Here is a 15,034-nt window from a genome sequence, read left to right on the forward strand (position 1 = left end):
TGTCCTGAGGCGATTTGCTTGAGTCCGGAGTTAAGAGTGTGAGAAAGGTGAGAAATTAAATATGAATTTATGAAATCTGAGTCGTGTCGCTTGTGCGCCGATTCTAAGCTTTCTGACTATTGAATTCTGACCCAAATTTACCCTTGGATCAGGGAAGATGGCCCAGATATGTCAATGTGCTTGTGGCCCTGATCGAGTTTCGGTGACCGTTAAAATGAGATTGGTCCACCATCGTTGATCTGTTAATCCGATCAGTACAAAAACTCAGCCTGACCTAGATCCATGGTCAGTGAGCTTAAGTCCGACCGTACGTAGAAAAGGGACCACCAAAAGTGCTCCGTTGGATCGAAATAGTCCCGATTTGGTTATAACCTAAGTATACCTTGGCCCTGGGGCTATTTTCATCAATATTAGGCCTATATAAAGACCTTAAAACACCACTCTCAATTCTATACGAATTTTCTAAGCCTATCTAAGAGAGAGAGAGAGGAAAAGAGAGAAAGTGAGAGAGAAGTTGGTGAATCATCTTGAGATTCTTCCCTGTTATTCTGCGTTTCTAAACCATCACTTCTAAATCGTTATTCCGGCGATTCTAAGTTCATTCTTGGGTAAGTCAATCAAACCCTAACCTGTTTTGGAGCTTAGAATAGTCTAAGTGTTGATGTAGCTCATTTTATTCATGCCTTAGGTTCTCTAGTTGTCGTTGACGAAGACTTATCGTCTGAATCAGATCTGTTGTGCATGTTCTGGTTTAAGGTGCGGACTATATTCGTATAGGTTATGGTTTTCAAGGCTTTCAATGTCGGTTAATGGTTTATTATTATTGTGGGTGCAATTTCACATGCGAAATGCGATGTTTATATTTCATTCCTGATATATATGAGATATATTGAGATTTGTGTATTCTATGTATATATAGAAAGTATGTATACGTGTGAAATATGAACATGTGTTTGCCATGATTAATCATCGTGTATTTGTGCTAGTTGTATGTGTATCAACTCGGCGAAAGGAATTATCCAAATGTGTGTTATCACCAATATATATCATGTATGTTGGAATATGTAGCCTAAGTGTTTGTAGAAATGTCTAATATTGCACTTTGAGGGGCGTTGAGAAGAGATTCTCAACTATCTTATTGGTGTGTATGATTTTCTACATGCAATTTACATTCTTTGTTATTTAAATTTAAGCACTAATTATGGGTAAATCCATGTTAAGTTGATATTCATCAAATACTCACATACTGTATGATTAGAATTGTTGTTCCTTTACTGTTCTAAATTGTTAGTGTGAACATCTATTATTATTGAAGGTATTTGGGACTATGAAATAGTCCAGGAAATCGGTAACGAGCTTGAATTTGTGGCTGTGGTTGTTTTCGCCACGTAAGACGTGTTGGACGAACGCGATCGCATTAGGGTTGTCGGCAGTGGTTTGGCCACACGGAGTGTTTGGCACTCTATGTTGTTCAACTCAACGTGTGCTCGTATTAGTCGAGTTCGTCAAGTAACCCGATTGTTCCGGTGGATGTGCACCATGTATGGACATTATTGTTTGAATCTAGGGTACCAAACTTATCAATGAAATTCCGTTAACCATTGTACCTAGATCCGCTAAGACTCATGAGCCGGACATGGTGGTATGAGACACCGTGGTCAAGCTGTCAGCCTACGCTGGGGTGACGAGCCTCCCCGTAGTGACCAGTGAGCACACCAGACTTGTGAGCCGATTATGGTGGTATGAGACCGTATATTCGTGCTGTCGCCCTACATTGATTGGTGACGAGCCCTTTGTAGTGACCTCGAGCATACCTTGATACTGCATTAAGGCGACGAGCCTTGGGGTAGTAACTAAGGTATGATAGGCATGCATTGATTGGTGACGAGCCCTTTGCAGTGACCTAGAACCATATGATCGTATGAGATTGTCTAGGACTGACGACCCTAGAATGGATCACCGTTTGGGAATTGATATGAGGAAGGTACCTTAGCTTCCCAATCCTGCTGTATGAAAAGGACTAATAACAATTTGGTAATCATGTTCACCATCGCATTGCATGTGCTTTAGTGTCGTGGGCACTGCGGGAGGTTGTCATGCGTACCGTAAGATGAAGACGCTGAGGGAGTGCAGGCGAGAGCATGCATCATTTCTACATACATCCTTGCATTAACAAGAGTAATTAGGACGTGTTTCATAAGTGATGTTTTGAAACTCGGGAGCTGAGTTATGCTCGACTCCTGAATTTCAGGGCGTTACAGAAAGAAAGTGTGAAAGAGAGAAAAAGAGAAGGAGGGAGATCTTGTGAGAGAGATCTTGAAGTGTTCTTGATGGATTCCCTTTGATCAAGCCCTAGCCTCGACATTCCCCTCCACCGAATCCATCCCACTTATGATCAAGAGGTAAGGAATGAACTCTACTTCCCAACCTAGGTTTTTCTATGTTGAATTGCATGAATTTCACCTAGTTACTTTGAAATTGGTGTAGGGATCATTTTTCCCCAAATCTCTAATCCTAGGAGCTCAAAATCAAAAATTCCTTCTTAAAGGTGCAAACCATTATCTCTAGGTTATCTTTTATAACGTCTTGTATTTTCACTATTTTGAATTTCCAAAAATCCTTGAAAATTTTCAATATAACTAGCCTACATTGTCACTTATTGACCCTTGACGCTCGATGTGAGCCTATACGTGGTTGGTACTAATAGAGAACCATACAAATCTGATTAATCAACCATAGGAAGTCAACGAATCCGTCTGATCACTTAAACATCGGGCTTAGCCTCATAATTTGTTACGTAGGGTCCAAATCTAATTGACCTATCACTGACTAATCATGACAACCATTATTAAATAAAGATCTACCTAAAGCCGAGATGATTAGGGGTCAGATCTTAATTAATAAGTCAAATTGACTCAATTACTCATCTAGCATGAGAACCAATGGTTTAGGGTGATTATGAATGAATGGTCATTTTCGCTAGTTACGAATATGCATACTATCAACTTACCTATTGCAAACCCAAATCATTGCACACAAGAAATTTGGATACTCAATTCATTCCAGAAATGCTCTAATTATCCAAACAATCTCTAGACCGCTCGTTAATGAGCCATTAAACCCAAGACTATAGAAAGACATTCATATTAGTGGGTTTGACGTCCATCGCGAGACATCGAGCTAAGGTCGTATCTCGAATTGCGCAACTTGGACCCACAAGCTAAGTGCATGAGATGTGTGAATGCCTTAAGTGAAAACCTGAAATTTAAGTGAAATTGGCCTAATGCTCTTTCGCGAAGTTGTAACTTTCAGATCGTCAGTTCATGGCCAAATTTGGGGTATCGACTAAAGATAGTTCTTTACACATATCAGTATAACCACAGCCACGATTGATCATCGGTGACCGTCAATCTAAGTTAGGGTCTTCCCAGTTGATCGCCACATCTGATCATCGAATGGCTGTGTCCAAATGTAGATTGCCTAGTGGGACACCTATCACATGGTTTAGATTAACCCACACACCTCCCAGTGGGTCCTATTGGTTGGAAACAACTCCCTCTATGGTTAGTATAATGAATAAAGAGTCATTGGGGCCATTTGTGCAACATCTGGCACATAAATACCATTTCATTCCACACCCCCTATCCCCATACGATTTTACCCTAGAAATAAAGAGAGAAAGAGAGAAAGAGAAGATAAAGAGAGAAAGAGGAGGGAGATCTTGGAGTGTTCTTGATGAGTTCTCTTTGATTAAGCCCTAGCCTCAACCATTCTCCTCAACTGAATCCATCCCACTCGCAATTGGTAGGTAAGAAACAAACCCTACTTCCCAACCTAAGTTTTTTGAGGATACATTCTATGAATCTCATATGGTTATTGGTTTTTGTATAGGAATTGATGATTTCTCCTAAAAGCACTAACCCTAAGCACGATTAAGTTATGTAAAACCCTTTATGATGCAGACCATTATTCATAGGTTTCCATTTATCAACCATTAAGGGTTCCAATTAATGATTTTGTTGTTTGTAGATAGGTTGGTGTATGTTAACACGTTCACATTTCAATTTGATCGCAACATGCGTTATTTCTTATTTGTGGATGCTCACATGTTTGATAAAATGCATAAATGATTGAATATGTTGTTCTATTGATGCTTACATGTTCGATGAAATGCCTATGTGATTATATTGTGTTGTTAATGCTCACATGTTCGATCAAATGCCTATGCGATTATGTGTCATTAATGCTCACATGTTCAACAAAATGCTTGAGTGATTGCGTTGTTAAATTTAGGCTTCATATGAAATCTTATTATGATTGTTGGATGAATTATTAGTCCTTGGCAATGTTTAGGATTGCTTATGATGTTGGGTCAGTCAGTAAATCACCTGAACCAAGAGGTGGCCTGAGTTAGGCCGGCCACCCTAGGCTTGTTCGATCGACTCAGGTTGAACATGGATGACTGACAGTAGCTCGACTACACGAGATGTTTGCACCTAACACCGGTTGTGCCAGAGTTCTCCAAATCAATCGAATTAGCCTAATAGTCAACTGACCATGTGTGTTCACAATGTATAACAAAGGACAACAAAGGACAAATAGAATCTAAGATACTCATTCCCAGTTGATGAGTCCATTCATAACTGTTTATATGATACGATCCCACTAAGACTCATGAGTCGGGCATGGTGGTATGGGACACCATGTCTGAGCTGTCGGCCTATGTTAGAGTGACGAGCCTCCCCGTAGTGAACAGTGAGCACTGATGGAAATGAGAGATTGTTATTTGAAGAGCTCCCATCAAATTACTCCGCCAATGGTTCCATGCCAGAGTATCATTCCCCAGGTATAAATGAAATTGGGTGACGAGACCTTTCCTTTGTGGTGAATTCATCTTATGTGACAAGCCCGCACCCCAGAACTAAGTGATCATACTTGGTGTTTGGATGATGACCCATATCGAGTTGATCCTCATACATTTAGGTATCATGTCGTACCTTTAGAATTGTTGATTGGTGAGATAATCGGGTGATATCTAAATTTGGATCAAGGGATATTGGTGATGAGCTGCTACGTACAGTAACGAGACACGTGAGGAGCCGCTAAGTTAAGCGGTTGTACCTAATCCTATCGTGCAAATTCGGTAAGCAAGGAAGTATTAGAACCCCTTGCTCCATCTACCATCTCAGGTTCAATTCAACACCATCATGGACAGGCTTGATTCTTATATAAAAAAAACAAAAAAAAAAACCCAATCAAGACAAAATACAAAGGAGACCCTAACATGCCTTTTAGAGGAATATAAAAGAGGGCACCACAAACTTTAGCTTCTACACCAACTCTTTGGGGTTTGGTGCGGACATGATTATGTGGCGCTGATAAGGCTTAATGAATCCATCGTCCATAGTTTTGTCGATAAAAGTAAAAAAGGGAGTTGTAGTAACCGTCCACATTAAGAAGACCCACCTACACATACATACAGATATCCCATCTTTAAGATACAAGTACTTCTATGTTGGGTGTATGTGATTTTCTGTTAGTAGAGATTGCTTACGGGTTTAACATGGATTCCTAGATGAGCCCATGTGATGACTTCCAAGAGCTCTTCTAAGGTTCCATACCCATCTGAAATAGGAAAGGAAATAAGAAAACCTGAAAGCTTTAAGAATCTGATTAAATGGGTTATTGAGAGAAGAAGAATAGAACCCGGTAATGTGATGAAAGCGTCAGAATGGTGGGACATCATTGCCTTCCTTTGATGCATGCTGACCCCTGGTTTCACCTATTTTACTGTTTCTCCTATAACCTTCCATTAAAGAACATCCTTCAACAACAAAAGAAAATGAGAATAGATGAAAGAAGCAAGAGAAGAAAGGAATATCTACTTCTTTGCACATGAGAGTCCTTAGTATGATCCTATAAAGAAAAGCCATCAAAGAAAAGGTCGAAAAACTTTCATTAATCTAATGAAAAACAAAACCCATATCAGAAATCATTCCTTTTTTTGTGATTGTGTTGGTTTCTCTCACCCTATAACATGTCATCCTCCTTTATAAAAAGAGTGAGAAAAACTCTGTTTCAACATTGAGAAAAGAGTGACAAACTCAGCTCCTTTCTTTCAGCCAACATTCACAAAAAATTTTGTTTACTTCATTAAGGAAACAATGATGAAGGTTGATGAAAAGAGTAACAAAACCTTGAGGAGAAAATAAAGTGATGATGGAATGATTAATTCCCTAGTCATGATTACTAGATTCAAATGTCTAGAAAGCAAGACCCGCACACATGCCAATATGTTAGAATTAATAATATAAAAACCTATGTATCAAAAAAAATTATAAAAACCTATATATATATATATATATATATATAACTAATAAGCTTTTATTCTCTTCACAATTTGTTGAGAGAAACTAAGAAGATAGATAGTTTGATCCGAATCTAAAAGAAATAGTACCATGCCTGATCAAATGACACCTGATCATCACATCGAGGTTTAAAATAGTTTGTGTGAGGACTTCTAATGTGTACAGACATGAAAACATGGGTAGAAGCCTGATTGTCAAACTTAATTCAACAGCATTTAAGCAACCATGAAAAGTAAAGATAAATTAGTACAAGGTGCACAGGATGAGATTTAGCTTACAGGAATGATTAGCTTTTGCCCCCACGATGGAATTTAATTCTCCAAAAGATTCCCTACTATTGAGAAAAATATAAAAATAATGATTTTTTTCTGTAAAATATAGAAACCAAAAAATTCAAATGGATCTGATATAAGGACAGGTTGAAGCACGTATGAAACGATGTCCTTAAAGCATTATTTTCCCCTACTCAAATAAATTGAGTATGCCGTAAGGTTATAGGTAAATTGTTTCTAGGATACGATGAGCCTGGTGTGGGTCTGCGTTCAGCAAACACGAAGGCCCACCAATGGAACTCTGTTACACGGTATCTGGAAGAAATTAAAACGAAAATCCCAGAGAAGAGAGAAGAAGAATGTGAATTAGACCACTGCACTGGCTTGGTCTTCAGCTAATGGTTCAGATAAACTGTTCTACACCACACTGTTGGTCTAATCTTCAGGCAATAGTTCAGTTGAACCTTGCTTTGTTGCTGGAATTTCTAGTCTGTAAGAGAGGAGTGGCTCTGGTTCGTATGGTTTCTGCTGGAGTGTGTTGAGATAGATTGAAAACTCATCCAAGCCCTACTTATATAGGCATTGGTGGCTGGGGGTAATGGTCCAGGGAAATAAATCTTATTGATTATTTTTCTAACTGTTGGAGAAACTAGCCGTTATTAGCAATTTCTGGCTATTGTGCATGAGCCATAACAGCTGCTGCATGCTGACTGTTGTGAGACAGTGGCTAGCCATTTCTAGCTGTTAGGCTAGCCACATGCAGCAGTTTCTGCATGGTTAGTAATGAGCAATTACACTTCTTTGCAACATCTCTTTTCCAGCCTCTATATATTCAGAGGGACTCTCATTCAGTCCTCAAGTCTTCCAGCCATCCTCTTAGTCGCACCGCAACTCACACATGTCACGCACCGGTTCGCGTAAGGTCACGAAGGAGCGACCCTCTGCGACATGATGTGGACATGCGAAGTGCAAATTGTGCCACTAGAGCCTCTATAGCCACACTGCCTCATGTGTCCACGCCATCACACCGAGCTCGTGCCCATGACCATGACCGAGACTAAGCCCGAGCACGAGCCCGTGCCCGAGCGCGAGCGCACGCGCGGGTGTTCCAGTACTACGCACTAGAACACGCAAGTTGCATACTACTTAGACCATGTGGGTAAATATTAAATACTCCACTCTGCACATTTAAACCAAAAATTCTTCTTCTCCATTTCTAATGTGGGATTATTCCCAAAAGCCATGAAAAAGGTATTTTGTAAACCCTTTTTGTATATATTAATAATATTTTTATTATTAAAATATATTTAAAATCAATATATTACAACAATCCCCCACTTGATTTTTAAAATATATTTTTTCAGAAAAAATATTTCTGCCAGATTAAACAGCTTTTATGCATAAAGAAAGATATCTTTCGATTTGAATCTTCCCTTAGTGTATCTCAGAGCTCTATCAAAATGACTGGTAGTCGTAACATTGAACCAGTTATTCTTAGATAACAGAGCTAGAGAAACCACACGCATATTCACTATGTGTTAATTAGAGTTCCCACAATCTTGCTCAGCACAATTAATGGTCATGTGCTTATCCAATTTTGTGAACGATCCTGAGAAAAAACTCAACTCTCATGAGAGACGGCACCATCTCTACGTTCATATAGGTGAAATCCTTCCAGTGTCTTCGTTACTATAAAATACTTATCTTTTAGACTGGATTTCATTAAGAGTTCTAAGACTCAATCCTCTTTCGTAACGCTCAACACTTATCTATTATGGATGAGGTCTTAAATAATTTAGTACTAAAACTTTTCACATTTCAGTATCTTGTTTTTACCCATTAAACCTAAAATTAGAGATTTTCTGATTTTAAGTTGGGTTACCATAACTAGTGAAACTTTGGTTGAAAAGTTTCAACCCCATCCCTCTAGATGTTGCCTTTACTACCTCTCTTAGTAGAGGTTTGGTAAAAGGGTCCGCTAGGTTATTTCTTGATTTCACATAGGAAATAGTAATGATTTCATCCTGAATCAATTGTCTGATATAATCATGTCAAAGACTTATATGTCTAGACTTACCATTATATGTGCTGCTATAGGCTCTAGCTAATGTGGATTCACTATCATAATGTAGTGACATATCCGATATAGGCTTTATACAGAAAGGAATTTCTAATAAAAGATCTCTTAGCCACTCAGCCTCTTTGCATGTTGCAGTCAGGGCTATAAATTCAGACTCCATAGTCGAGTGCATTATACAGGTTTATTTCTTGAATTCCCAAGATAAAGCTACACCTCCTAAGGTGAATACCTATCCTGTAGTAGATTTGTTGTCCCCCACATCCGATATCCAGCTCGCATCAGTATATCCTTCTAATACGGCAGGAAACTCTAAACAAAATAATCCTATGTCTTTAGTTACTTTTAAGTAGCCAAGGACTCTATTAATTGCATTCCAGTGTTTAGTACCGGAGTTACTAGTAAACCTACTAAGTTTACTCACAGCATATGCGTTATCAGGTCTAGTGCATTGCATAACATACATAAGACTTCCTATAGCACTCGCATATTCCAATTGTAGAAATGTTCTTCCAACTTGATACTTGGATCAAATGGGGTTTTTGCTTCTTTTATATTTAGATGGTTAAACTTGCTTAACATCTTCTTAATATAATAAGATTGACACAAATCATAATCCCCACAATATTTTATAACTTTAATACCTAGGATGGTATCAACTTGTCCAAGATCTTTCATTTTGAATACGGAAGATAAAAATCTCTTTGTTTTAGTCACACCTTCTATTTTATTACTATTAATTAACATATCATTAATATATAAACAAATAATAATTATATAGTTACCATTTACTTTAGAATATATGCATTTATTAGCTACATTATGCATGAAACCATGAGATAGTATTTTGAAATCAAACTTCTCATGTCATTATTTTGGTGCTTATTTTAATCCATACAAAGATTTAATTAATCTACATACTTTATTTTTATTTCCTGATAGAACGAATCCTTCAGGTTGTTCTATGTATACCACCTCATTGAAGTCACCATTCAGAAATGCGGTCTTTATATCCATTTAGTGGATGTGAAGATGATGTATGGAAGCTAGCGCAAATAATATTCTAATAGATGTTATCCTAGCTACAGGAGAATATGTGTCAAAATAATATATCCCTTCTTTTTGTCTAAAACTCTTAGCTACTAGTCGAGTTTTAAAGGTTTGGATAGTCTCATCAATGTGATATTTCTTTCTAAATACCCACTTGCAACCTATGTGTCTAGAACCTGGAGGTAAATTTACTAGTTCTCATGTTTGATTTAACATTATGGATTTCATTTCATCATTAATAGCTTCTTTTCAGAAAGCTAAGTCTCTAGAGGATACAGCCTCTTTATACGTTTTAAGATCACTTCTATAGTCATTACTATATATATTTTTTTTATAATATTTTCTCTATCTCCTTTTACAAGATGAAAAAAGATATGATGTAAGTTTATATATTCATCTTCTAGACTCTTCTCTATTCTTGTCCTTTGACTTCTATGAAGTTCAATAGGAGCTTCCACTACTTGTGGAGCTGTACTATCTGGTTCTCTATCAGGAGTTTAGACTTTATTATCCTTTGACTCTAGGGATAGTGAGTTCTCAAAGAACTCAATATCTCCAGATTCTATTATGGAATTAGACTTTAGATCTAGAAGTCTAGAAGCTTTACTGTTTTGTGCATACCCTATGAAGGCGCACTTAATAACTCTAGGTCCTAACTTAGTTCTTTTTGGATCAGAAATTTCGCAATATGCAAGACACCCCCACACTTTAAGATATCCTAGGTTAAGTTTTCTACCTTTTCATGTTTCATATGGAGATGTTTTATATTTTTTAGACAGAATTCTGTTTAATATATGACATGTTGAAAGCAATGCCTCACCCCATAGACTTAGTGGCAACTTCGCTCTAATTAGCATTGAGTTGACCATCTCCACTAATGTTCTATTCTTCCTTTCTTCTATTTCATTTTGTTGATGTGTGTATGGCCCAGTACATTGATGTATTAGTCCATATTCTTCACAGAAGTTATCGAACTCATTAGAGAAGTATTCTCTTCCTCTATTACTACGAAAAACTTTTATCTTCTTGTTTAGTTGATTTTCTACTTCTGCTTTATATACCTTAAACATGTTCAACGCTTCATCTTTGCTCTTTAATAGGTACACATACACATCTCTAGAGTAATCATCAATAAAAGTTATCAAATACCTTTTACCTCCATGAGTAAGAATGTCGTTTAACTCACAGATATCACTGTGCATAAGATCCAATACTTGAGATGATCTTTTGACACTAGGAAAAGGTTTCTTCATCATTTTAGATTGTATGCACACTTCAGACTTATTGGTTTCATTTTCTGTGTGTGAGATTAAACTATTCTTAGCTATGAACTTCAAGGTACTATACCCTATATGGGCAAGTCTATCATGCCACAGTCCAATGGATTCAACCATATACGTAGAAGTGCTACTTTTATTCAAAGAAAACTTGACCATACCGTTACAGGTGTATCCCTTTCTGACAAAATTCTCATTCTTAGAAAGAATTAGTTTTCCTGACTCAAACACCACCCTTATTCCTGGTTTTCCTAGAAGATCCTCAGAAACTAGGTTTCACCTCATGTCTAGGACGTGTAGGACATTTGTCAGGATCACTTTTTTCCCAGAGGTGAATATCAGTTCGACGGTTCCTTTACTGACAACCTTCAATCGGACTTCATTATCCATTTGGACTTCTTGACCATCGGTCAATTCCTCATAGGTTTTGAAGGTTGATCTATCGTAGCACACATGTATGGTAGTGGCAGTATCATACCACCAACCTGAAAACTTTCCTTGGATGGTGTTCACCTCAGTGATCATAGCCACAATATTACCTTCTTTACCTACACTTGCTTCTTTTTTAGATTTGTAATATTGGCAGACTTGAGCATAGTGCCCATTTTTTCCAAAGACATGGCATGGGCCTTTGAACTTTCCGTTCTTCTTTTGAGTATTTTTCTTGAATTTTCCTTTATTAGGTTTCAGGGAATTGTCCTTCTCGGGATTCTTATTATTAGTATTTTCTACTGCGTGCACGTTGGATGAGGAATTCCCGTTGTCATTCTTTTTATCGTGGTTACGAGATTCTTTCTCAATTCTGAGATGTTTCTGGATTTGTTCCAGTGTGTAGTCCTCAGTCTTATGTAGCAACTTCTTTTTTAGTCTTTTCACATCGGTGGCAATTTAGTAATAATAGCCCTGACTTGGAATGATTCAGGAATATCAATCTTAATGGCATTGATTTTGTTTACTATTAGCTGCAGTTCTTAGATCTGGGCTAGTAGTGGTTTGTTATCTACCATATTATAGTCGAAATACCTACTAATCAGAAACTTATTGGTACCTTCTTCTTCAGCCTTATATTTGAACTCCAGAGTGGTTCAGATTTCTTTTACTGATGACGTTTGTGTATACAGATCGTACAGCCTATTGGAGAGCGTGTTTAGAATGTGTCCACAACATAGAAGTTCACCTTCAACTCGTTTGGTGAGGGCAACAACTTGTTCAGGTGTGTCTTTGTCGGATGCTTCAGGTAGTGGTTGCAGAGTAGGATCTAAAATATAATAGATCTTTAGCGCTGTCAGAAGAAACTTGAGTTTGTCTTGCCATCTAGTAAAATTGGTTCCATCGAACCGATTAAGATGAATCAAGTCTTGATTCATCAATTTGATAGATGATACACTATCGGCTTCAATCAGAAATAATGCTTTAAGATTGTTGAGAAAAATACAGAAATAATGATTTTTTTTTGTAAAATATAGAAACTGAAAAATCCAAATGGATCTAATATAAGGACAGGCTAAAGCACGTATGAAATGCTATCCTTAAAGCGTTATTTGCCCCTACTCAAATACATTGAGTATGCTGTAAGGTTACAGGAAAATTGCTTTTAGGATACGAAGAGCCTAGTGTGGGTCTGCATTCAGCAAACACAAAGGCCCACCAATGGAACTCTGTTACACATTATCTGGCAGAAATTAGAAGGAAAATCCCAGAAAAGAGAGAAGAAGAATGTGAATTAGACCACTGCACTGGTTTGGCCTTCAGTTAATGGTTCAAATGAACCGTTCTACACTACACTATTGGTCTAATCTTCAGGCTATAGTTTAGTTGAACCTTACTTTGTTGCTGGAATTTCTGGTCTATAGGAGAGGAGTAGCTCTGGTTCATATGGGTTCTACTGGAGTCTGTTCATATGTATTGGAAACCCATCTAGGCCCTGCTTATAAAGGCATTGGGGGCTGGAGGTTATGGTCCAGGGAAATAAATCTCATTGATTATTTTTCTAGCAGTTGGAGAAACTAGCCATTATTAGCAGTTTCTGGCTGTTGTGCATGAGCCATAACAGCTGTTTCATGCTGACTATTGCGAGACAGTGGCTAGTCGTTTCTAGCTATTCGGCTAGCCACATGCAGCAGTTTCTGCATGGTTAGTAATGTGCAGTTACACTTCTCTACAAAAACTCTTTTCTAGCCTCTATATATTTAGAGGGACTCTCATTTAGTCCTCTAGTCTTCCAGCCATCCATCTACCTTAGCCTCTTAGTCACACCGCAACTCGCACACGTCTCGAGTAAGGTTGCAACACGATGTGGACGTGCGAAGTGCAAAGTGCGCCACTAGCCACACTGCCTCATGTGCCTCTACAGTCAAACTGCCTCACATGCCCACGCCCTCGCACCAAGCTCGTGCCCATGACCGAGACTGAGACCGTGCTCGATCGTGAGTGCGCAAGTTCCATACTCCTTGGACCATGTTAGTAAATATTATAATACTCCACTCTCCACATTTAAACCAAAAATTCTTCTCCTCATTTTCCAATATGGGATTATTCCCAAAACCCATGAAAAAGGTATTTTGCAAACCCTTTTTGTATATATTATATAATATTTTTATTATTAAAATATATTTAAAATCAATATATTACAACACCTACAAGGACAGTTTGAGTCTAAATAGATTGAGCATGATAAAAGGAAAAAACAAATCTCAGCAGGATAAATGGTGCTAATTCAAGGTAATTACGAATCATCAACTAAAAGATGATTTTTTAGAAATTGAAATGGGAACTAAGAAAATGACAAAATGACAAAGAAAGCAAGAAAAGAATTCACATTTAGATACAAATGGAAAAATAGAATACCTTTGACAAAAACATTATAACATGGATTAATTGATGACATATTAAACCACAGATAAGTACCGGTTATTAAGCTTTGTTATTCCTCAAAAAGAAGGTGACAGTATAAACGGGCTTCTTCCAAGTTCAACCTTGCAGTAGATGATGAAATCTTAACCCCGTCAAGATAGGATTAGGTGCACTAACTGACCTTGAAATGTGGAGGGAAACAGTGCATCAGCTTGACTTGCAGACACAGTCCAATAACTGTTGTGATGCTTTAATGCTGGATGGTTGGAGTGAAGGTAATCCTAACAATTCAAGTAGGGAATTGGTACCACAATATTAAAAAAAAATACAATAATCATTGCTAAAAACTATCAATAAATCCATATCAAGTAAATATAAAACATGGAGTAAAAACAATTCAATGGCAAATAGAACTACAAGGTAGCCCATATCCAATTTTTTGGTGGCACATATTAGAAAACAATGTTACTAACAGCAGTGTGACAAATATCATTCAGATTTTGAAATATTGCAAGAAATACATTTGTGGGCTGAATTTATTTTTGGGCTTGAGAATTGGGATAGCAGAAAGGAGCTGTGGGTATCTGTAGTTTTAGATGCAGAAGCCAAACTGGTTAAGATGATGATTGTTAGTCTCTGGAATATCTATATTCTTCACGGAACACATTGAGGGGTCTCGATCTCTTTCTTGTGACCTTGCTCTCTATATTCTATATTCTTGTGATGTTATATCTGCCCAGAGCATGATGATGTCCTTCATACTTTTTGACAATCTTAAGCTTATTTAGAATATATACACTATCATACCTTGAGGAATTTCCTGTTGAATACCTTCAATTCAAATCATTCCTTATGGAAGAGAATTGGCTTACATGATCTACTAAAGGATAAAGGGATTATAACTTAAATATAATTTATATGCGCCTTAGAAACTTGGTAAAAGTCATTCAATTCTTCTTTAATGACAACTGCAAACACATATTTTGTACGAGCAAGGTCAGTCACCAGGGTGGAGATACTGTCACTACACCAAAATCATCATTTAGGAATAGTTTATAACCATTCCTAAATGCTTCAGGAATGGTTATAAACCGTTCCTAAATGAGGCATCGCAGAAAATCAGGAACGGTTCAGAAC

Source organism: Magnolia sinica, chromosome 5 (assembly GCF_029962835.1).
Source record: "Magnolia sinica isolate HGM2019 chromosome 5, MsV1, whole genome shotgun sequence".
NCBI classification, from domain to species: Eukaryota; Viridiplantae; Streptophyta; class Magnoliopsida; order Magnoliales; family Magnoliaceae; genus Magnolia; species Magnolia sinica.